This window comes from Talpa occidentalis, unplaced genomic scaffold, assembly GCF_014898055.3.
Source record: "Talpa occidentalis isolate TD23 unplaced genomic scaffold, MPIMG_talOcc4v2.1 talOcc4.6, whole genome shotgun sequence".
In the NCBI taxonomy this organism is placed as follows: domain Eukaryota; kingdom Metazoa; phylum Chordata; class Mammalia; order Eulipotyphla; family Talpidae; genus Talpa; species Talpa occidentalis.
This window is the reverse complement of record NW_023604972.1, coordinates 77,149,140-77,175,432: the sequence shown is the minus strand read 5'-3', so window position 1 is coordinate 77,175,432 and position 26,293 is coordinate 77,149,140. Positions and strand designations below refer to the sequence as shown.

Genomic DNA, 26,293 nt, shown 5'->3' with positions numbered 1-26,293 from the left:
CATTTTCTCTTGTCAAGTGGTCAGTAATTCACAGTAAGGATTTAAAAATGGTGATTTTGTTATAGTGAGAATGTATTTCAGCTTACAACAGCCATGAAATGCTTTACTTATATTTACATAATTTAAAAAGCTTCTCCCATATTAGTATAAGTAGAATCTTTACATTAATTTCTAAATATATAGTGGGATCCTTTTGAAAAACTACTGAGTAACAGATGGTAATATCTATATTATGGGTCAACTGAGTTACATCTGCTTTTCTATGCAGGCGCGATATTAAATATTGTTTTCAGGGAAGATTATAGTTTTATCTGAGATATATTGCTTTGTTCTTATTCCACCTTGCTGAAATTCTTCCTCTCACAAGTAACTATTAGTTTAACAACAACATTGTGAGCTTTTTGGTGGCTTATTAAAATATGTATGTGCGCTTAGGAGGTGAGAGGTAAAAATGTGTTAGGTTAGAAAGGAAATTACCAGTTACAAGAACAGATTAGTTTGGAGATGAAATGCCCTGATGGGGCCTCCCTGGTGGCGCAAGGGGTTAAGCACTGCACTATGAAGCTATCCGCAGCCTCTGCAGCGTGAGTTCAATCCCCGGCTGGTCAGGGAACAACCCACATGGCGAAGCAGACCTCTCCTGATTGCCCGTTGCTCCCCTCAGTAGTGTATTTCAGTCAGTCTGCCTGTTCTATTCCCCACTCTGTCTCTGGTGAATCCTCTCACCCCCACCCCCACATCTCTGGCCTGTACCCCAGTTCTTGTATGCATAAATAAGTAAATCTAAAAAAATGCCCTGATGGTTGACATTCAAGTCCAAAAGTTAGAAGATGTGGGAAAATAGAATATTTATGGATTAACATTAACTTGGCTAGAGAAAAGTTGAATAACATTTAAGTCATAGGTATGGAGAGTTTTTTTTTTTAAGATTTATTTATTTATACAAGAACTGGGGTACAGGTCAGAGGCACGGGAGGGTGAGAGAATTCACCAGAGACAGAGCGGGGACCAGAACAGGCAGACTGACTGAAGACACTCCTGAGGGAAGCAGCGGGTGAGACTGGAGAGGTCTGCTGGGCCTTGTGGGCTTCTCCCTGGCTGGTGGGGAATCGAACCTGCGCTGCAGAGGCTTCGGACAGCTTCACAGCACGGTGCTCAACCTGCTGCGCCACCAGGGAGGCCCCTGTATTTTCATTTTTAACTTAGGTTTTTAAAACCTATAGTGACTTACAGTGACTTCGAATGACCTGATTTTTAAAAACTGGAAAATGTGACTTTTGAAAGTTGGATTTTTAAAAGTAAAACTTACCTAACAATTCTACCTGTGGATATATTCACAAGATATTTGTAAGCAGGGACTTGAATAGATATTTGCACATCAGTACTAATAGCAGCATTATTCACAATAGCTAAAAGGTGGAAATAACCCAAACGTTCATTTATAGATGAATGGAAAAACAAAATGGGGTATATACAAACAATGGATATTATTCAATATTTAAAAAGAATGAAATATTGACTCATACTGCAACATTAAAGAACTTTGAAGACACTATGCAAAGTGAAATAAGCCACACAAAAAGGACAAATTTTGTGTGATTCCATTTACATAAGGTACCTAGAGCAGTCAAATTTATAGACAGGAAAATAGAATGGTGGTTGCCAAGAGCTAGATGGGTGAGGGGAGGCAGATGGGGAATAACTCTTTAATTGATTTAAAGTTTCAGTTTGGGAAGTGGAGAAATTTCTGCAGATATGTAGTTGTGATGATTGCATGACAATGTGAACATACTTAATGCAACTGAACTGTATACACTAAAATGGTTAAAGGTACATTTTATGTTATGTATATTTTACTGTGATAAAAAAGCAAAGCATACTAAAACGGTATTTTGAAGTTAAAATATTAAAATGTTTTCAGTTAGAGAACTAACAAGACAAATATAAGGGTTAGCTAGCTAATTATTCACATTCATGAATATTCAGTAGTTATTCATTAGACTAAATTTTGGGAAAATACAGTCATCTTATTTATGATCTGGGGAATGATTTACCAATGTTTAAAAGTATATTCTTTCAGTGCTGACGTAATTCTTGGAATATGGAAGATGCTCAATAAGTATTTGTTGGTTGATATTTGTTTATTCAGAAAATTATAGTAATAGCTCTATATGTAAAATCATCAGCTTAACTGTAACGTTTTTCTTTTTCATTTTTTCTATTTTAACATTTATCATTTTTTACATTTTTAACTGTAACTTGTTAAGCCTACTTATAAAACAGGGAACTGATAGAAAATATAGCCTTTAAAATACAGACAATCAAAATGTAATGTACAATATATCAGATTATGGTATTGTTATAAAATATGCCATGAATTTTTGTTGTTGATATAAAAACAATAATAATATCATGTCAAGAAATGGGCAGAACTTTGCCTGAAAGACTGCCTCTGGGACCAATTTTACAGAGGTGCAAAGATCACAGTGGGTTTCATGATCATCTTGGTGATTATTTTGCTATGACAGTAGCTTCATCTAAGCCTCTGGTTTTTATGAAAGCAGTTTAACCTGGGAATAAATCTAAGCGAAGGGGAGGGAAACCTAGCTAAAGAGTGTGATATTAAGTGACATAATGCTGCTTCTTATGGCTGCTTATATCAGGTGGAGAAGGGACAGCAATCTTCATTCTGTGGACAAAGTCAATTTTAGCTTTTTGAAAAGATTGAGTATTGTTCATCTAGTATGAGAAACAGTATTACTTGTAGAAGTTGCTTGTTTTTTTTTCCCCCTGAATAATTATGATTTCCCTTTACTGTTTTGAATTATATTTGTTCATTATAGAACATTGGCAAATGCAACAATGGCACAGAGATGACAATATTTTTTAAATTATCCATTATTTTACAACTCAGAGAGAAGCACCGATATAATCAGCTTGCACATCAGCTATTCTACTGTTCTGTCCATGCATGTATGCACACACATGTACGGAGAAAAATTGGGAGACATAAAATTAGGATTGCAATTATCATTCTGTTTTATAACCTGCTTTTTTTTTTTCCACTGAGCATTAGTGAACATTTTCCCATATCACTAAATATTCTCTTACAACTGCTTTTTAAGTAGTGGCATTTCTTTTTATTTTATGCCTGTACCAATCCTCTATTTCTGAAATTTTAGAACACTCTTGTTTTTTGTTATATGATTTATCTTTTGCCTATCTCTATTTTCTTAAAATAAATTGCTAGAAGTAAAATTAAGTACAAAAGTTTGGCCATTTTCAGAAATGCTTCATACATGTTAATTTGTCCATCAGAAAGACTGTGATTTATACTTACATGGTGATTTGTATGAGAATACCTATGAACAACCCTGCATTTAGGTTTTTATTTAAACTGCCAACTTAAGAAGTGAAGAATTGCAATCATTTAATTTAATTTGCATTAGTGACTTGAGTCTTTTATATGATCCTTGAGCATAGGTATTCTTACATGTCATGATTAATCTGATGTGTTTCCCTCTGCATTTCTAAGATTCCTTATGCACTAACAGTTTCTTTTCTTTTTTTTTAAGATTTATTTATTTATTTATACAAGCACTGGGTACAGTCAGAAGCACGGGAGGGTGAGAGAATTCTCCAGAGCCAGAGCGGGGAACAGAGCAGGCAGACTGATGAAATACACTGCTGAGGGGAGCAGCAGGGCTGTAGGAGAGGTCTGTCGCACCCTGTGGAACCCTCGCAGGCAGCTTCGCAGCCCAGCGTTCAACCACTGCACCACCATGCACTAACAGTTAGGCCCATGCACTAACAGTTTCAATCAGGTTTTATATTGTTTCTTGTACAACTATTTATATATTTTTTCTTCAGTGGGTTTTTCTCTTGTCAACATTTTGCTGTGTTACCAGGGAAAAAAGTATAGTAAATTTAAAAACAGACTGAAAAAACCGTTTAGATACATTACCTAACTTTATTTGGAGTTTGTTTCTGAATACAAGCTAGATATGGTCAAGTCCCTCCCTCAACCCCAAGTAACAAAACGTGTCCTGTCAAATTATTTGTAAAGAATTCAAACTAATAATATATCGGAAGTTGACTTTAGATAGCATGTCTCTAGAGTGCCATGTAGAACACGCTGGTAGTTTTTTGAAGAAAAGTGCAGCATAGTGAACATTGCCATTTGGTTCTGCTCCATGATGCCAAATATTGCTGAGAGACAACAGCATTTGACATTTTTATCAGGCAGTGTGCAAACACTGAGTGACACTGTACTGATCCTATTACGGAAGGTGGTAAATTGACTATCGGGTAGGATTGTGTCCCTTATAGCAGGCTATTCTGACCCCCTTTTTTTCATGAATGAAGATTATAGCCACTTGTTGTTTAGGTGTTATAATTTATTTTTAAATATAGCATGCATGGAATTTAGTAAATTTACTATAGATATATTAATGTTAACGATGGTGTGTGTATCTGTGGGTTTTTGTATGTTACTGATAGAATGGTTAGCAGGGGACAGATATAATGCTAACATAATATTGAGAAAAACATCAAAATTAAATGAAATCTTTATTGTCATAAATTACTCTCAATTCAATAGTGATAAAGGGCATGTGAAAAGACTTTAGGATTGCTTTCAAAACAAATGTTTACCAAGTACCAGGAAATGAATGTATTTGTACAGAAAACTCTTGACAGTTGCACAAACTTTTCTTTACCTGTTTACCAAGCAACTGACTGTTACCATCTGTTTGCATTAGTGGGGGTACTGGGTGTGCATGCTCTTAAGTTTTCAAAAGCAATTGATACATGGCCACCCATTTGCTGCTGACTGGTGTTATTATGAAGAGTTGGAAAGGGGCAGTATACTAACAAGAAAGGTTGATGGCAAATTTAGTTTTTATTATTTGAAATCTTTTCTTAATATATTGGAGTGCTTTCTATTTAAAGGACCCCTATAAACCATAATTTTGTTAAATTAAGAATTTGTAACATATAATTACCTTGGTTTATTTTTCTTGCAAATCAGAATACACCTTCATAGTCTTTGATGCTTATCATTGCCTCACACTGACTTACAATTAGATTGTGAGCAAGAAATGTACTTTCCTTAGCTATCTTAGGAAGAATAAAACAAAAGTTGTGGAATAGCAAGTAAGAGTGCAGCCAAGTGATGTTCAGTGTTAAATAATATAAAAATACTTTTTTTCTCTAAGATGTTTCTGCTTTAGCATCATATTTGGTTAAGATTCTTGGTCCTCATAAGAATAGAGTACATTCTTTTCTTGCTACACTAAAAATGTTAGTCCTATTTTACTTTCTTCCTAAAAATTATTTAAGATACTTATGTGAATTTGTATTTTTTTTGTAGAGCAGCTAAGAATATTTGCTTTATTTTTAAGATTTTATTTATTTTTGCATAGAAGAACTAGGTGTAGGCCAGAGATTGGGGCGGGGGGGGAGGGGTTGATAGGTTTCACCAAAGACAAAATGGGGAACAGAACAGGCAGATCTACTGAAATACATTCCTAAGGGGAGCAGCAGGTGAGACAGGAGAGGTCTGCTGTGCTATGGGTAGCTCCCAGGCTGGGGCTTGAACTCTGTTGAGGTGGAAGCCACCAGGGAGGCCTGAATCTTTGCTTTTAAAATGTCTGGAAGAAACAAATACATTTATATTTAAATACCTATATAAGTTGAGATACATCCTAAATGTCCATGTTTTTCCATTTTTATTTATTTATTATTTTTTTGAAGATTGATTTATTTATGCAAACAAGAACTGGGGTACAGGCCAGAGGTGTGGGGGGTGAGAGGATTCACCAGAGACAGTGGGTAACTCAACAGGCAGACTGACTGAAATACACTGCTGAGGGGAGCAGCAGGCGAGACAGGAGAGGTCTGCTACGCCATGTGGGTAGCTCCCTGGCCAGAGATCAAACTTGTGCTGCAGAGGCTGCAGATAACTTCATAGTGCTGTGCTTAACCCCTTGTGCCACCAGGGAGGCCCTGTTTTTCCATTTTTAATGCTTTAATCAAAAACTTCTTGGAGGTAGACATTTAATTTTTTTTAATCTATTTTGGAAAAAATCTTTACCTAAAATAGTTGCTAGTTTAGTGTAGTATTTTAAGTATATTACGTACATATATATTATATACTTAAATATATTAAGCATGGTAAGTTGTGGTTTTGAGTCACAATTATCAGTGATACCACTTTCTCATTTAAAGTATTCTAAAGAATTTTGATAATATTAAATGTGTTAAGTATTATAGCAACACTTACCCTAGTTTTAGATACAAAATTATAAAAATTAATTTGTAAACTGAGTAGATTAGAGTTAGGGTAAATTAACATTTAGAATAAAAACATTAAAAAACATTAGCATTCAGCAATGTATGAAATATGTTAATGTATTGTTTTATATATGACTGAAAATTTCTGGTTTAACAAATTAAATGCATATTTATTTTTCTTAAAAGATTTTCTTGAATGTATTTATATACCCACTGATCTCTTCATTGGGGGAATTTTAAATCAAATTCATTTCTTTGTACTTTTGAGTTTATAATGTACTTGAAGTGGTTTATTTATTCTTGATCAGTTACCTCTGAAGACTCTAACTTTCTGTTTTTGAAATCAAATTTAAATGATCACATAAACATGAATTACCGTTACTGGCTAATTCTGCTAGATTCCAGATCAGCATAATGCAGCACTGATTATGATGATTGGGTCTCAGGGTGTGATATAAAGCCAGACATGTGGGCTTTGGAGGGGATTCCCCCATTTTGGCTCTCGGCCAGCTCGAAGCCTTCGGCCAGCTCTGAGAGTGCCTTTGGGTTTCCAGGTCGGAGGATCGGGTAGGACGCATTAAAGACTTTATTTCCCTATTTTCTCCCTGAGTTGTACATTTCCTTAGTTCCCTTTCCCTTGTAAATAAACCTTTTATTAAGCTTTTGTGTGTGCCTGTAGTGGAGTATTAATAAGTCCCTTTTAAGCGCGCGGGTGAGGACCCAGAGCCAGGCAACCCTTTTTATTTTACATCGGGGTTGCCCTGTAACAGGTTCATTTCAGTGCAGGCCAGAAAGGGCCCCAGGCTGGACAGAGATGTGATCTGGCAGGTGGAAACCTGCTTTCCTGGAATAAATGGACAGATGTAGATTCTTTCTGATTTAGTGCATTTTCAACTAAGTGAAGGAAGGAATTATTAAATATAGGGTTGAAAAAAATACTCAGAGCATTTTGTAAGAAGTGATTATATGTGGGAGATTTTTGTTTCCTACTTTAATACCAGAGATTACTATTATTAATTTAGTGAATTCTTTCTAATCAATACTACTATTTTTTAAAGATTTATTTTATTTATTTATGCATATGAGAACTGGGGTGGAGACCAGAGATGCGGTGAGGTGAGAGGATTCACCAGAGACAGAGTGGGGAGCAGAACAGGAGGAGCTACTGAAAAACACTGAGGGGAGAAGACAGGAGAGGTCTGCTGCACTATGTGGGTTGGCTCCCTGGCCAAGGATCGAACTTGTGCTGCAGTGGCTGGCGATAGCTTGATAGTGCTAAGACTTTATCCCCTGCCCTACCGGGAGGTCCTAATTAGTATTATTTTTGATGAAGATTTTTATAAAAGTTTAAATTTTTCTTCGCCTTCAGGAAACTGAAAATATTTTGATTATAGAAGAAATTTGGTGACATGTATAATTATTGCTGGTTATGTTATTTCCCATCAAAAATTATTGGTGTACACATTAAATAAAGAGTATCAGCTTTAAGGCCTCCCCTGGTGGCTCAGGTGGTTGAGCGTCGCGCTTTGAAGCTGTCCACAGCTTCTGCAGCGCTGGTTCCATCCCGGCTGGCCGGCCAGGGTCCCACACGGCGCAGCAGACCTCTCCTGTCTCGCCTGCTGCTCCCCTCAGCAGTGTATTTCATCAGTCTGCCTGTTCTGTTCCCTGCTCTGTCTCTGGTGAATCCTCTCACCCTCCCGTGTATCTGGCCTGTACCCCGATTCTTGTATAAATAAATAAATAAATCTTTAAAAAAAGAGTATCAGCTTTAAAAACTACATCTCTATGTGACATAATCTGGAGCCATCTTTATGAGATTCAGAAGTTCTATTTCTTTTGTGTTATTTACTTAGGTTATGAGGCTTTTCTCAAAATTACACAAGTGCTACCTGGTTCCTCTAATAAACAGTGACAGAAAAAAAGTAGACAGAGGAACATAACTGCAAAGGGAGAAGAACTACTCTGATACTTTCTTGTTTTCCTCTTCTTGCTGCTATCTTCCTTTGTATAGTCTTAGATAAAACTCAAAAGTAATTATTGAGATTTTCGTGGGAACCAAGTGAAACAAAAAGAAAAGTTGTAAACTGCCGTTTTACCCCTAATACTAGTGATGTTCAATTTCTGAGTTCCACTAACAGTTTAAAATTGCTTATCAGAGCAACTATTTACTGCCTTAATTTTGTGTACAGATTGCTGTTCATGTTGTTACCATCAGACTTGCTAGCTAATTTCCTTTTTTATTAGCTAAGTGATTTTCTTAATGGTTACCCTTTTGACAAACGAAGAAAGCTTAGCTACTGAGAGAGAAAACTGAATTGTAAAAATCACAGTGAAAGGATAAGAAACATCTGTATTCATGCTGATGCTGTGTGGTTGGTGTGAGAGACAATCTGGTGATTGACCTTGATTCTTGACTGAAGTCACAAAAATATGCACAATTTGGCCTTTTTTCATGTAATAAATGGCATCAGTATCCAATTAAAACAGGGTTTCAACTTCCTTTGTTTTGGGTGTGGAAAAGAGAATCTTTTCTAACTTTATTATTAGAGGATTTAGTGAATTTTTCCAGAAGTATCTTAGAATCTCCATTTTGACAGAGGCATTTTGTTTGAATTCACATTTTATAAGCCAAAAGTTATTTTGTGTTATTTACACCTAAATATTTAGAACTTGAAATATTTTGTTTAAAGGGTAAATGTCTTTTTACTAAATAATAAAGCAAAATCCAAACACTGAAAGGCAGCAACAAAAACTGTAATCTGATGATAGACTTTGGATGAAGGTACATGAAGGGACACAGGGCATTTACATTGGGCAAATAGTTTTAGATTTTTTTTTTTAAGATTTATTATATTTATGTATCCAAGAACTAGGGCCAGAAGTGCAGGAGGTGAGAGGATTCACCAGACAGAGTGGGGAGCAGAACAGGCAGATCTGTTGAAATACACTGCTGAGGGGAGCAGCGGGTGAGACAAGAGAGTCTGCTGTGGCATGTGGGTTAGCTCCCTGGCCGGGGATCGAACTTGTGCTGCAGTGGCTGCGGATAGCTTCATAGTGCTAAGACTTAATCCTTTTCACCAACAGGGAGGCCCAATTTTAGATTTATTACGAACAAGTGCAATGAGGGCTGCACTAGCAGAGTTAGAACCCTCTCCAGCTAACAGTCTGTGAACCCCAATGAACCTTCATGAAGTTAGTCTTCAAGAATTGCCCTTGATTGATATTAGGAACCAGGTTTATTGGTGAACAGTCTAGGACTCTTAAAGACCCTCCTTTGAAAATATTGTATGATCCTCTCCAACCCCACAGAAAAAAAGGGGGGTAAGAGGCATGAGGAGTACAAATTACTCACAAATGGTACAGATAATAATTTGTGTATCTATGTGCATGTGTGTGTGTAGCATGAGAGTGAAAACATCTCAAACTGTTAAAAACGGTGAAACTGAATAAAAGGTATGCAGGGGTAAAAAAAAAAAAAGAAAGATCCTCCGCTGAATCTGAATCTGACATGGTTTCAAAATGTGTATTTGTCTACCACATGTCATTTTCAGAACTTGGACAGTGAGATTGGTATTTTCAGTTCCTTACAGCTTTCATCTTTGAAGCAAGGCAAAAAAATGCTCTGATTTCATATGTGGAATCAAACCATAAAACACCTAAATCATAGAGATTAGACTTGTGATAACCAAAGGGAATGCAGGGGACAACTGGAGAAAGGCGGACAGTAATAAGAGCAATGAATACTAGGAATCTAATGTAAGTGTGACGACTCTAGTGAACACTTCTTTGTGATATAGGGAAGTATCAGAGAGTTAATCCTTAAAATTATCACAAGGAGAACATTTTTTTCTTTTATTTTCAGTATATCTACCTGAAAAGATGAGAATTAATTTGAACTTATGGTAATTTCACAATGTACGTAAATCAAACCATCATGTTATGCCTTAAGTGTATACAATGGTGGACATCAATTATTTCTCAGTAAAACTGAAAAAAATATTCTGGAAACTTAGCAGATTTGACATCATTTAAAGTTTGGTTAAAGTTTGGTTCTTCCATACAATGGAACTCTTTTAAATACTGTAGTTATGTGTATGTGCACAGATGATGTGTATTGAGTAAAGTAGTGTAAACTGTTAAAAACTATGCCTAATAAAAATCCTCTCCAGGAAAGAGAAATACCAATCTTATAAAAATCCATTGAATTAAAAAAAGATTAATGAACCAAAATAAATCAACCCTAGTTCAAAGTTGATATCTATGGCAAAGCACTGCTTTTTAAGGGGTGTTTGTGTTTATATGTAATTTTTTGTGTGTTTATGAGTATAGCAATTTATCATTCATAAATTAATTTTTAAAATCTAACAAAGTGTTGAGTTTAGTACCATGTTGTACAAAATACCATGTGACTAGTTATCTAATAATTGTTAATAAAATCTATTAATAGAATAATGATAGAGAACCAGGCACTTCACTGCCAAGGTTTAGAATTCTTTATGTGCAATAGCACAGGAGCTGCTGTTTTGCTGCTTCTGTATGAATAGACTTGTAGAAATATCTTAAAGATACAGCAGACTATTGGTTCAGTCCCTCGCAGACTATTGAATGGTAAGAAAAAAAATGTGCTAAGTATTCCAGGAATCATATAGAATATGCTACTTTTATTGGAGTTAAAAGCCATACAGTGTTGAGCTGATTGGTTTTCTTATGTGATCATTTCTCTCATAATAGATATGCTGCTTGCTTTATCCAACTTGAATGTTCTGAATTATGTGGCTATTACTAAGTCTCACTTTTCAATTAATTTCTGGCATGGTGAATGTATTTCTCTTTGAGGTATTACATTTTAAAACATTTAGAATATAACCTCACTCATTTTACATTGAGAAAAGTATATGCAAAATAATTTTGAAGGACATTTTATTTTTTACTATGTTTTTTCTGAAGGTGGCTAATGGCTTTTGACCTGCTGTAGCAGTGTATAGAATTGAATGTCAGACAGATTTTTTTTAAAAAAACTGCATTTTCATCTTGCATTATGAAGCACAGTGACTTCTTGAAATTGCCTTACATATTTTTCCAAGTTGTAATTGATAGAGATTTAGGAGAGAGAAAATTGTAATGTCACAGCATTTAATATTATTTAAATAAATCAGACATGTAAAATAAGTATTTCAATAAATAGTATCAGTTTTAATGTTTATATATTTACAACAATCATTTAAAATACAGTTATCAGCCTTCTACCTTTCCCATATTTGGGGGCCTTTTTAGTGAAAAGTCACATATTTTAATCCATTCACTTTGTTTAGTAATTTCCATTTTCTCTTGAAATTTATACAATATACCTAATGGTCTATTTTGTACAAACTTTAAGAATTATACATACTAAGTAATAATTTATTATGAGATTTTTGTATGAGAATAAACAATTTTCATATGAGAATAAACTATGACATACAATACATAAATGCTTAGGAGCTCTAAGATTAGCAATTGTAGGTCACTGTTAATGTTAGTTTCAAATTAAGTACTGGCATAAGTTTTTATGCACCTGGAGTCTTTGCAATTATGTGCCACATAGTTCATACATTAAATAGCATTCTTATTTAAATTTAGTTGAATTTTTACAGATGTGTGGGTAACTTGATCAATGCCCACACTACCTTATGGAGTAGATGATTGGAAGAAAATTATAATATAAGAAATTCTATTTCCAGTATTGAACATATCAGAGTTGGCATTTGCCACTAAATTGTATGGTAATTGTATGGTTGTGTATTTTGTATTTAAGACTTAATTCCTGAGGCTGAGTTCTAATTTTGTTTGTTTCCTTAGGTAATACCTGGTTTTAAAGATGCAAAATAAATTTATTATTGGATTTCTTTAGTGGTTGAACTTACATTGTAGATGTCTTTTCTTTAAATGTAGGTCCTAAACATTCTTCCACATCAAAGTAGCCTGTGATTCTCATTTGTGGCTTCAGAGTTAATCATCTTTCAATAATGCTTTGAAGTTAGCTTTTTTTCTTAACCCAGCATGGGATCATGAATAAAGCGAAGCACTTTCATAGGAATTATTGCTCTTGCCTATGGCTCTCGCTAATAAAACTCAAATTCTGATTAGTGTGCTAGAATCACATCAGTGTAGTATATAGCATACTTTCTTCCTGTTAAGAAGCCTTCTCACAAAAAATAAGTGGATAAGAAAGCATTGGGGTGAAAGGAAAAATACCACGTCTTAGAGGGTATTACAGGGTTAAATATATTTTACGTTTCGTGTCTATGTTATGGTTAGTCTGAGTCTATACAACAGTTTTTGTATTTCTTTTTTTTTTTTTAAATTTTATTTTTTTTATTTTTTATTTTTTTAAGATTTATTGATTATTTATACAAGCACTGGGTACAGTCAGAAGCGTGGGAGGATGAGAGTAGAGAGCAGAACAGGCAGAATGATGAAGTACACTGCTGAGGGGAGCAGCGGGCGGCAGGAGAGGTCTGCGCGCCGTGTGGGACCCTCGCCGGAGGCCGGGGATTTAACCGGCACTGCAGAGCCTGCGGGAAGCTTCTCAGCCCAGCACTCAACCACTGCGCCACCAGGGGAGGCCCAAGAGTTTTTGTATTTCTAACTGCCCTAGAATGAATATTCCTATTCCTTAGGATTAAATCCTAAAAATTCCTCTTCTTTAGTCAAAGTATGTTAGTCTGCTATTGTGTGGATGAGGCAAAAATAACAGCCATGGCAGTTACTTAATTTGATAAAGAGTATGTGTATTTTTAAACTTCTTTTTTTAAAGATTTTTTTTTTTTTAATTTTAGTTTTATACAAGAGCTGGGGTACAGGCCAGAGGCACGGGAGGCAGAGAGGATTCATCAGAAACAGAGTGGGGAACAGAACAGGGAGACTGACGGAAATACATTGCTCAGGAGAGCAGGGGGCGAGACAGGAAAGGTCTGCTGCGTCATGTGGGTCTCTCCCTGGCTGGCCGGATCGAACAGGTGCTGCAGAGGCTGCTGACAGCTTCACAGCACAGTGCTCAACTCGCTGCACCACTGGGGAGGCCCGTATGTGTATTTTTAAATGCCACGAAGTGAGAAGTTATCAACCGAATAATAGGGTAGATGGCAAATAGGTAGGTAATTGCTAAAATAACTTGGAATTCTGACAGTTGCTAAAATTAAGTCGACTTGCTCACAAGGTTGCCTAATCACTAAATCAAATAGGATTTGGCATTTTAACAAGTAGGATGTTTTCTACTAACATCAACATGGAAAAGAATTCTGCCTGAATGCTTTCTTCAGAATGTGACGTGTGAATTTGGAAACGAGAGAATATGCCAGAACTACAGTAATGATTGCACGAAACATTCCATACTGGAGCCAGATGTGCTATGCTCAGCTGAAAGACCCTTGAAGTGAAGTTAGGGAAATACAAATAAGGAGCTTATTTAGCAAATTTACATGTGTATATCAAAGTGCTTGGGAACATGATCTCAGGAATAATAGACACTCAGATTTGATTCTCAGTTTTAACTATTTGAAGACTGGTCACTTTGAGCAAGTACATTATTCTTTCTGAGCCTCAAATTTCTTATCGACAAAATGTGGGTAGTAATGGTATCTGTTTTATAGAATGATTAAGAGAAATAAGTACCAAAATTAATGAAAAATAACACTATTAGTGACTAAAACCTGCCAATTCCAGAGCCTTGGAAATCATTATGATTTATATATTTTGCATGTAATTAAACACATAATTTCAGGTTCATATTTCACGTCAGAATCCTACTTAACACAGAATTCCAGAAAGCTCCTGCTGTTTTGTTCTTCCTGAGCTCATCCAACCCCACTCCTCTTCTTCTGTTTTACTCCAGAATACAACTATCAATTAAGTTACTTGGAGAAGTGGGGATGAGAGACTGGTTATCCATGGTCATAATGAGCAGGCATTATATGCTGACTGTTTTACAGAGATTTTTGTTAAGTAGGTGTCTCCCAAATTTCTATTTCCAACTTTGTCCTCCACCCCAAGCATCATTATGCTTTCATTTCTACTTGATTTCTTCAAGTTATTATCTCATAGGTGTCTAAACCTACTGCTCACTGCTCATTGTTCTCTTGCCATCCCAGCCTTCGTGTTCCTTGAACATCCTAAACTTTCCTTTTGTTTTACACACCTTGTTTTATCTTTATTCAATTGTCTTTACTTCTCAGTTTGGGATTTTTCTCTGACAACAGTATTAAGTCATCGTATCATCCGGCAATACATTTCTTCAGGTCCCTTTTCCATATATATCAAGTTATGTTGTATATTTGTTTTGTATGTTATATTCCAACCTAGAATGCAAGCTTTTTGAGGGCAGTGGACTTATGTGTCTTTTTCAACACAACATATATGTCAAATGTGTATATATATGTATATATCAACGTATATCCCCAATACTTGAAACAGTGCCTGACTCAGATCTGTATTCAACCATTTTTTACCGATGTGAGGATTCTTTCCTTAATTTTATCTGTTATAAAATTGAGGACAGAGAGAACTTTAGTAACTTGCCTGAAACCACAGACTGGAAGTAACTGAGCTGGAATTTATACCCAAAGCTGTGCTCTAAAGCACTCTGCAACAATGTTTCCCTTTCCACAATTAAAGGTCAGGGGCATTAGTGAGAGGGAGGGGTGTGTGTTGAGTACTGGAACTTCCTTTGCGTCCTGGGCCTGCAGTTCTTGTTGCTATAGCATCGTCAGACATGAGCCTATCCTGCTCATTTTATAGGCTCATGTCCTTGGCTTATCTTCTCTTCCCCTTTCCTTTCAACTCAGTGCCCCAAGACACGCATGATTAATATTTTACAAGAATGTATTCAATCCCTCACTGCTTGAGAAAAACAACAAAACACCGGATTTTCAAGAAGCACCCAAAGGGCTGGAATCCCTGGTTTTGAACCCAGATGGAATTTTCCATCTGGTGTGGATCCTTTTATATCCATGCCGTTTTTCCCAGCATTTATTATTTGACAATGATTACAGCTATAGCTTTCCTTTTGTGAGTTTGTCTTAATAACACAGATGATGCATTGGTTGTACTTGACCCCGGACTAGAATAGTTCCACCTCCGTGTCTTTTTTCCCTTTTCCCCACACCCCCATGCAAAATGTGCTGTTGAAGCTGGGCTATTTATATTGTTTTAACCAGATACACTGTGGAATAAAGCAGGAAGTTTGTAATGTATATCATTAAACTATGGAAATGTGTTTCAGCTTCTGGGGAAGAGAGAAAGAAGAAAAAAAACGAATTGATTAAAATGGGATACTCTACTGCACAATAAGTCACACCTAGTAGTTTATTGAGGGCGTTATTGGTTCTGTTCAGTCTGGGGCATTTGGTGTATGTTGTTGCATTTGACCTTTCAGAAGCCATTGGCATCATTGGGTAACTGTTGGTAAACCTGCCTTAATCAGCTAAACAAAAGAATCATGGCATTGTGGAACTGACTGAGTGGCTAATTTAAATCAAAACACACACATGCAGAGTCCTGTCTGGATGCCCTTTGCGAGACCCTTGCACAAAAAGGATTTCACTCAGAAGCTTTATAACCGACATCCTGCTGTCATACCTTTTCAACTTTTCTTGGTCTTCTTAGGCTGCAGGCATCATCTTTAACTGCTCTTCCTTTTATTTCATGAAAACAATATTTGTGCTTAGATTCAGACAGATGCTCTACATTTCCCTTGAATTTCTTTATTGTATCCTAGGGGAAAGATATTTTTAAAGTTCTAATAATTGAGAGCCTAAAATGGAAATATCTTAAACTGACTTCTTCAGAAAAAGTATATTGGAATTTAATCCAGCTCCTCCTCTAGGAATTGTAGCCAAAATTACAATCATGAAATATTACAATACATTTTTGGTATTAGAGTAAGCTGTCATCTATAATTCTTTTGACTTGTAGGGTAAAAATATTAAAGACATGATAATTCATGTTTAGTTTTGTGAAAACATATTCATTGACTCTCTGATCAGTTTAGAAGCAGTATGGGGATCTAGTCTTGGATCTTTTGGTGAAGACAAAATTTAAAGTCTTCATTGATAGAATTTAGAATAATTTCAGTCTGTCACATGGATTGAGGAAAGCATGCCAGCTAATGCTGCTGGGCTTAGTTGCAGAAGAGGACAGAAATTTGTGTGGGAGAAATGAAAGAATTACTATTATAGAACCCTTTCATAACATGTAGGATATTCAAGTGAAAAAGACCATCACCTTTATTGTAAACTAAAAAAAAAAAAAAAAAAAAAAAAAACCCAAAAAACCTAACTCCCCCCACTTAATTATTCAAGCTCTTTAGAGGCCCTTATTTAGTAAATTTCTACTTCCTCATCACCTGGTTATAACACTATTCTGGAATACACATGAAACTTTTGTAAGAAGATGATATAATCCGATTAGCTCTGGTTTTGCTCTTTATTATCAATTACAATAGCTACTATTTATTGAGTGCTTATGCTATATCAACACTTTATGCATTATCTTTGCCTGTATAGAGGTAGTACTATTGTTTTTCTCTTTTTTGAAAATGGCAAACTGATGTTTAGAAAAGTCAGGGACTTTCCCAGAGTTTGTGAACCAGTTGCTCTGAGGAGGTAGATGGAGCAGAGGAAACAGCCTTTTTCAGATAGTGGGAAGATACTGGAAAGAGAAATAGGGAACAAGAGATGTTTCTCTCAAGCCTCATGAGTTGAGAATATTAATGTTGAATGACTACACCATGACTCATTGGCACAGAAGAAAAATTAAAGCCATTTTGGCCTTAATTATTCAGAAGCAGTGTGAATATACTGTGAGGAAATCTGAGCACACCTCCTTTCTGGCTGCTACTAGGAGTTTGGATGTCAAGGTGGTTAGTATATTGGAGAATCGGGGAACCTATGTGACAAAAGAATTCAGAGTATTGTTTTCAGCCTCTTTCTTTTCTTTTCTTTTTTTTTTAAATAATAAATTTTATTTTTATATTCCCCATACAATTGCAACCCCCCCATTCTGACCCCAATCCCTCCCCTCCCGCCCCCCACCCCCCAAAAAGTGTCTCTGGTTCATAGTTTTTTGTCGATTTTGATTTTCACTTTCTTATAGTTATTCATTTTCCTGGTCCCTTATTTAAGTTTTCTAGATTCCTGCTATGAGTGAGACCATCCGGTATTTTTCTTTTTCTTTCTGGCTTATTTCGCTGAGCATGATCCCTTCCAGCGCCATCCATGTTGCTGCAAATTGCATGTGTTTATCTTTTTTGAATGCTGAGTAATATTCCATGGTATATATGTACCACATCTTCTTGATCCAGTCATCTATTTTTGGGCATTTGGGCTGTTTCCAAAGCTTAGCTGTTGTAAACAGTGCTGCTATAAACATAGGGGTGCAGGTGTTCTTTGGAATTGATGTTTCTGTGTCCTTTGGGTAAATACCTAGGAGTGGAATTGCTGGATCATATGGAAGCTCTATGTTTAGTAGATCCAGAAATCTCCACACAGCTCATAGTGGTTGGACCAGTTTGCACTCCCACCAAGAGTACAGAAGAGTTCCTTTTTCTCCACACCCTCGCCAACATTTGTTGTTGCTAGTTTTTTTAATATGTGCCAATCTCACTGGTGTAAGATGGTATCTCATGGTAGTTTTGATTTGCATTTCCCTGATTACAAGTGATGTTGAACATTTTTTCATATGCCTGTTGGCCATTTGCATTTCCTCTTCAGAGAAGTTTCTTTTTAGCTCTTCTGCCCATTTTTGGACTGGATTATTTTCTTTGTTGTTATTGAGTCTCATCAGCTCTTTGCAGATTTTTGTGATCAGTCCTTTATCATTAGTGTTGTGTGCAAAAATATTCTCCCAGTTGGTGGGGTTTCTCTTTGTTTTTGTTATTGTCTCTTTTGCTGTGCAGAAGCTCTTTAATTTGATGTAGTCCCAGCTGTTTATCTTTGCCTTCACTATCACTGCTTTGGGTGATGTGTCTATAAAGATGTCTTTGATGTGAATATCACGTAGTGTTTCGCCTATATTTCTTTCTATGTATTTTATGGTTTCAGGTCTTATGTCTAGTTCTTTAATCCATTTTGAGTTGATTTTTGTGTATGGTGTGAGGTAGTGGTCAAGCTTCATTCTTTTGCATGTAGCGACCCAGTTTTCCCAGCACCGTTTATTGAACAAACTTTCTTTTCAGCCTCTTTATTTTCATTTATAAAAGTGGAATTACAGTTTCTACATTCCCTGGTTTCCCTTTGAAACACTTAGTTGTTTCAAAGATTAGGAAATTTAATGTTAAATACTTTGGAAAATGGAAAAAAAAATAGGACATTATACATTTTTGTTCATTTATTTAATAAGCATTTATTAAGTGAATGCCAAACACAAAGGCATGGTGCATATAATAAATAAAAGGTTAATACAGACTTTGTCTTTAACTTTCAGAACTTTAAAGGGAATGAGATATGTGAAAATAACTAGACAATAGAATGCTTTACGTGCAGTTACTGAGACAGAGAACACTGAAAGTTTGAAGAGGAAATAATCCCTGATGGAAAGGATGGATTTTGAAGACTGATAGGGTTTGGACTGGCAGGGAGATGAAAAAGGAGGGTGTGGGGGGCAGGGGGGGAGGGAGGTGTGGAATTCCAGGAGCAGATAAGATCAAAGACATTGAGGAAGGAAAATACAGAATATATCAATAATACTGTATCAGATTGTTGAATTGCTGTCTTGCAAGATGCCCAGAGGTAAGGCTGGCTATAATGGGCTACATTACAGCTATGAACTCTGAACTTGATTCAGTGGCCCACGGGGGAACCGTTAAGGATTTGGGAGTTTTGTGTAACCTGGTTAAGGCAATGTTTTGTGAAGACTCATGAAGGACAAAGTGATGCATAGAATGATTTAAGTGACAAGATAGTGAAATCTGGGAGACCAGGGCATTATGTGATAGAGAAGATCTAAGTCCAAAGGGTAGTTTTGTGGGGCTGAAACGGAGAGGAGATTGATGGGTGAAATTTGGCTGCTCACTGTATTTAAAGTTGATGAGGAGTTAGTTAGAGCCCTTTTGCCATTAGAAGTCCTTGTGATATTTCTTCATTGGATATCAATATGAACTTGTTTTAATTAACAAGCTTGAACCCAAATGCTAATAATAAAATTCCATCTACCATTGTCATTTCTCAGGACTTATAATATGCTTAATTGGAATTGGGAGAACTGTATCAAGACCAGGCAAGCTAATAAAACTACTCATCTGGGCCAGAAGGAAGTTCAACACAAATTATAAGACAAAACTTTAGGACTAAGGATGTTTTGCTTTATAAACATCTTTATAAATACCTAAAAAAGTGATTTGGGATTGGATGCAAGCTGAACACTAGCTGACTGTTGAAGGCTTTAGAAATTCTTGCCAAATATTTTGTCAGAAGAGGCTTTTAACCATCATTTGTTTTTGAATTGACACTTGCCAATGTGAATTTACTTTAAGTTAAACTCAGTGCTTTGTTGAAACCTAAATTTCAATGTAAGGATTAAGGTTGATGCCTGGGAACTAGATAAGAGGTAAATTTTTAAATATGCGTCTTTTTTGGTAACCTTGTGAAAGGGTATTTCACCTTCTAACTTATGTTTTCTTTCAGTTTGAGAAATTATAACATTATGTGAAGCCGTGGGATGTGCTGGGAAATCCAAAGTGAATTTTTTGAAGATTGGGACAGATAGCAGAAGGGAGGTAGACAGCGATGTAGCAAGAAAATGCCGGAGCTTGGCCTGGAGCTTGTCCTGTTATTGGGTAGATTCTGTTCCTGTCCCAGCTCTGTTGTTAGTGGCCTCATGTGGATGTATACTCCACTGCCCACTCTGTGCTATCCTTGGGAATCAAAGGAATGGAGTGATATTTCTATGAAGGTATTAATTTAAGAAGACAGTGAGGTGATAGTGGTCAAAAAAATGTGGTAGCCTGACAAAGTAAAAAGAATATTGATGAGAATATGACACATGAGCTGTTTGTAAATTAAGAGGAGAATAAAAACTGAATGAGACCTGGAGTTAGGGAACACAGGTTGGGGAATTTAGACTCTTGTCTTTAAAATACACATCTTTATTTAGCAGGGCACATGTTCTGGCTTCCTGAGACCATTGTCTCACTGACACGGTTTCTGTTTCTGCTGGTGGTCTTTTAAATTCCCTTCAGCCTTTTATCGAATCAGAGAGCTCTTGTTTTGTCTTATTTTTGGATGTGTTCTTTTCAAAACTGTATTTTAAAACATTTTTCTTTAATCTATTAAACTATCTTTACTATTCCATTATGGCTGTCATATCTCTGGGAAAGTCGATATTCCTCCAACCTCCTCTCTGTGTGTGTTGTCCAGATAACTTTTATTTGGTTTTCCATCCTAATTCTATTTAGACACGGGGATCATTTCCCTTAGAGAGCTTTTTGAAACAACCTTGAAATAATCTGGCTAGTTTGTTACGGTCTAGTCTGTTGAAGTTGTCATAGGCCTTCTCTGAGAGCATGTAAAACAGGATCCTAAATTCAGAGCACATTTAGATTAACTTTTGTTTTCGGAATTATAATACTAACTCATGTCCATGGTTGAAAAATATTTTTCTAAGTTTAAAAACATATAATTTAAAAATTGGAATACTCTATAACTCTGTAATTTAAACTTCCAGAAGTAACCACTCAAGCAATTGATTATGTAACTTATAGACCTTTTCCAGTGTATATTCAGGTAAACAGATTTATTTTAACATTTGTCCCATACACACTTATTTTCTACTTTTTATCATGGTAAACTGAATATTTTTGGTTCTCAAACTCAGAATCTTAGGAAGAACAAGTGAAAGGACAGGAGTGATTCCATTTTATTGGAAAGCTTTTTAATTTACCTAAGTTAAGGAAAACTTAACTTATTTATTTATTTATTTATTTATTTATTTTTTTGGTAAGGGTTGACTTAATTATTCCTCTTTCAGAATTCCCCTAACATTGGCAGTAGTGAAAAGCCCAACTTGTTAATTAGTTTAAGATTCTCTACATTCCTCTAGATTGTAAATTTGTTTTGTTGTCTTCCATTTTACTATTTTTGTAGACAGTATCATTGATGTACATTTATACGCTATTTACACACAAGGGAGACATTAAAAGGCAGCCTTAACTTCATCTAAATTGAAATAGAGATAATAACAGTATCTTTGAAATAGCATAGCTATGAGTATACAATACAGAATGACAACCTTCAGTTTTTATTGTTGTGAATATCTTAAAGGGGATCTGCCAAGTTACTTGCTCATCTTTACAAATTACAGTATTTGCACTGGAAAAATTAGACCATGGTATTGTTTAAAAACATGTCAATCCAATATTCACAGAGAAGTAAACAATATTTTTCGTAGTACAGAAGATAAATTGCATCCTTATTAAAGTGTTGCATCTGATCAAATAAGCATGATATATCATTATAGACTCAGTTTGATATTGAAACGTTGTTATTTTAAGCAATTACTTTTAAGCTGGTATTTTTAAAAGGGGTTGCATTTCTGTGAACAGGAGTGACAGATACAGAGAAGGACAAATAGTTCAAAGGGAAAATTTAAATTATGTGTTATTTTGGGGTTGTTGGAGGAATTCTACCTGCGATAGAAGAGACTTAATCATGAAGACAGTGTGGCAGAACCCGACTGGCAGATTTCTTCTGATTTTATCTGAGTGTCATAATTAGGCATTTCGCTAGAGGTGTTTTTTTGGATAAGTGATGTATTGGAAAGGTTTTTCTGGAGCTCTGAGATAAATGGAATGGGCAGCTGCTGCCTCATGGAAAAGTAAATATGAGAATCAGTTTTCGTTGTTATCAGTAAGCTGACCTCCAAGGCACAGCTGTGAGCTTTCTTTTGAAAGGGAATCAAGTATTCACCTCCAGGAAAAGGATGTTTGTAATGCAATAATATTAATGCTTGTTAAATGAGAAAACCATCTATGCATACTTATACTATTGCTACCTGGGAGCATTATTTATTGACCTGTGACTTCTTCAGAGCTTCAGCTATGAGGGAAATATTGCTAATGTAATCATGTAATGACATTTGTCGTTAAAAAGTCACATCACGATGAACAGATTCAGAATTCATTGAGTCCCCTTGCTCTATGTCACACTCACCGCTTCTGTGACAACCTTCATTTCCTACTTAGCAAATCCAAGCCTGGTAGCTCAAGCCCCAGGAAGTTGTTAAAGCAATTAAAGGCTTCTGTCTCCCAGCACATTGCTTGGTTACCATAGTATCCTCTGCCTCCAAGTCTCTTCTGATGATGTCAGTATGCATACAGGGGTTGTTCAGAGCATCTACGTGGGGATGATTCACCCCACAATAAAGCCCCTCTCCCGTTGCTGGGTTTCCAGTGTGATTTCAGATGGCCCTGGCAATGGAAGGTAAGTGCCCTGTTTTGCATATCAGAGAATTACTAAATGCATCTATTATTCTGCTTCAGGTGAATGAATGGTCTGGGTTTTTTTTTTTTTTGCTTTCTAGATATACTACACACATACTGTTGACTGAAATCACAGTGTAGGATGCATTTCAGACAATTACCTGTAAAGGATTTACGGTTTGTACTTGAACTATGTGTTTGTGTGTGCATGTGTTTGTGCGAGCGAGTGCATGCACACTTATAAAAATAACTGAATGCACAGTGCAATGCCTGCTACTCTCCCTGGGAAGCAGCAGTAGCAACCACAGTAGAGGTTTTATTTCAAATTATTTCAAATATATAGAGGTCTTAAAATATTTTGACAAGTGTCACATGGCAGATAGGTTATTTTTAAGTGTGTGAATTATGTATTTTATTGATACTTTATATATTATCCAGTTTAAACAATATTAACACTTGAAATGCTTAAGATGATATGAGGAAGACATATCAGAAAGCCGGGCCAAGTTAGGTTGAGAATTTACATGCTAAAGAAATTAAAACTTACATTTTAGGACAACGATTTAGTTACAGGGAGACATAAGAAGTTTCAAGTACCTTAGTGACCCTTTGTTTCATGCCTTCAATGATTTTTAAAGTATTTCACAATTTGGTAGTAAAAATAACACTCTTAATATTGTGACCGGTGTAATTAGTGCTTCATAAAAGTTTTCCTTTGCTCCATCTCGTACTTCTTAGAATAAGCCAGCTCTGTTCAGCCTTATGAAAATAACATTTTAGAACCATTTTCAACGTTCAAACAGAGGAGCCTTGAATGAATATTTCCCTTGAAAAGATACTTTTCTATTTCACTTCTCTTACAGTATGCCTCGTCAGTAAATAGTAAAGGCAAGCCTTCTCACCAGCCTCCTTCTGAATCTCTGTATTCTGAGAATTTTGTCCATATGACAGTGTTAGACACACATTTATTTCCTCTTCTTGATTCCCAAGGGATGATTTCGGAATATTTTGTGAAGAATGTAGTGTTGTATTTAAATGGAGGTGGCAGGTAAAGGCAGTTTCTAATTAATTAATGGATACCTTTGTAAGAGAGAAAAGAACAGGAATGAGTGGATGTGGTGGGGAACTTTCCCATTTCTTTACATAGCTGGATCTTTTTTTCTGTGCAGGAGATCGGCAGATGGTCTACCTTTAACATGTCACTAAATGGCTTACATTGTCCATTTTTAGAAAGAGGTCGATTAAAACTGGCATTTTGTTTCTTGTGTTTTGTAGTCTTCTGGAATTTACCTGCTGTCTATCATTGCTTTGCATTGGAATGATATTATGTTATTTGGATGGATGATATTCTTCAGTCAACAATCTATAAAGAATCAGTGAGAAATTGAGTTGTGAGAGTATATAAAAAAGTTAAAAATTTGCTATTTAGTTACTTGCATGTGGAGGATATCTGTTATATCTTAAATATCACAAGTGCTTATTTATTCATTCCTTTCTACCTTGAAAATAAGCTAACGTGCTTTAACTTTTAATTTATTTATTTTGAATTCTTATCCTGTTTATGTGTTTGAACATTTGCTGGTTAATTAATATCAATAAAAGGCTCCTGAATGGTAGAAAGAAATTTTGATATTATTTAATTTTTATTATGGTAGGTTGAATATGGTCGGTTGAATACTGGTTTCATACAGTTTGAAACACTCTTGTTGAAACATTTTATTGAAACATTTTCATAATGCTTTGTGGAAAGAAGACTATTTATATCCTAGGCTATATTATTTCAGGGTTTTGCTCTTTGTTGTATTAATGTTTTGGGTGACATAATTTAATCTGTTGAGTAACTGTTTGTAATAAAAAATACGTCTGCATTTTTGAACCCTTAAAATATCCATGAAAAAATTCACCTGCCGACTTTAACAAGAAGCAGTTTAGGGAGAGTGTACTGTAAAGATTATAGTTTTTTCATGCTTGATTCAGAAAGTGGTTCCATGCAGTTTTAGGCAGGATGATTTTAAAAATTGGTTTAAGAGAGTTTTCATTTTATTTTTATGTCATAATAAAAATGTTTCAAGTTTTACAGATACTTAAACTTGTTCTTACTGAAATATGGAAATACCAGGTCTATAGACTTCACAGTATAAAATGATCAAATATGGCAGAAAAAGGATCTCTTTGATTCTCTAGAAAGTCAAATTAAATCAAGCCACTATCTGAGAGTTAGAAGAAGTTATATGAAGATTATGCACTTGGAAATAAACTTTTTGTCCAGTGACAGGAGACAAACTCGAGTTTTAAGGGATGGTAAGAACTTTGCTGGGTTTTTTTACATTCATTTATGAAAGACCTAGAGCTGGAAACTGGATATCCGCACAGGCTGGTTTTATTTTCATGGCACCACACTCTCTAGATGAAGTGGAATGTTTTTTCCTGTTAACCTTTAAACATTCTCCATCATAAAGGGTGATTGTAACAATATAATAATTAGGAAGATGTATTAGTTTTCTTGTGTTGCTATAACTGACTACTGCAAATTTGATGACTTAAAGGATAACAATTTATTGTCTTATGGCTCTGTTGATCAGAAGTTTGACACAGTTCTCCATGGACTAAAACAGCAAGATGGCTGCAGGGCTACATTCCTTTCTGGAGACTCCAGGGGAGAATTCATTTCCTTTTCTCTTCTAACTTCTAGGGGCTGTATGCATTTTTGGCTCATGGCCACCCTCCATCTTCACAGCTAGCAAGTACAGACTTAATCCTACACAGATATCTCTCTAGTTTCCAAAGCTAGGAATGTTTTTCCACTTTATTTATTTTTTTTTTAAGATTTTTTTTTTAATAGAGGCATGTTTATTTATTTATTTGTTTGTTTGTTTGTTTGTTTTGTTTATACATGCACTGGGTACAGTCAGAAGCGCGGGAGGGTGAAAGAATTCACCAGAGCCAGAGTGGGGAGCAGAGCAGGCAGAAGGACCAAAGTACACTGCTGAGGGGAGCAGTGGGCGGCAGGAGAGGTCTGCGCGCCATGTGGGACCCTCCTCCGGTGGCTGGGGAGCAGCCGGGGATCGAACCGGTGCCACAGAGGCCGCGGGCAGCTTCGCAACCCAGCGCTCTACCGCTGCGCCACCTGGGAGGCCCTGTTTTTCCACTTTAAATGACTCATGTGATTACTTTATGTCCACCTTGACAATCCAGGATAATCTTCCGATTTTCATGTCCTTAATCTTAACCATATCTGCAGAGTCCTTTCTGTATGTAACGTATTCACAGGTTCTGGTGATTAGGGGAACACCAACATCTTGATGGGCCATTATTTTGACCACCAAAGACATATATATTTATGTAAAAATAATAAATATAAAGTGTATGGCTAATTTTATCAACATTAAATTCACAAATCAGGTATTTTTACTGACAACTGTAAGTGAAATTGGTGATTGCCAACAGAGACTATGAAATTTTGACCTAATTTAGTAGATGCAGTCATCCCTAAGGATATTCAAATGACTCAGGATAATTAATGAGGGAAAAATCAGATTAGAAAGAAAT

The 26,293-nt window shown here is 35.9% G+C and overlaps 1 protein-coding gene across 18 annotated transcripts in view; it reads left to right on the top strand.

Moving 5' to 3' along the window:
- The window catches only part of PAM (peptidylglycine alpha-amidating monooxygenase), a 329,113-nt gene that overhangs the window by 34,540 nt on the left and 268,280 nt on the right, over nucleotides 1–26,293 (top strand). The window contains exon 1 of one of the 18 annotated variants that reach the window (XM_054688176.1): nucleotides 22,585–22,745. The exons of the other annotated variants lie outside the window; for them this stretch is intronic. The gene's annotated coding sequence lies outside the window, so the exon portion shown is untranslated. Of the gene's footprint in view, nucleotides 1–22,584; nucleotides 22,746–26,293 lie in introns of those variants that run through there. 18 annotated transcript variants of the gene reach the window in all.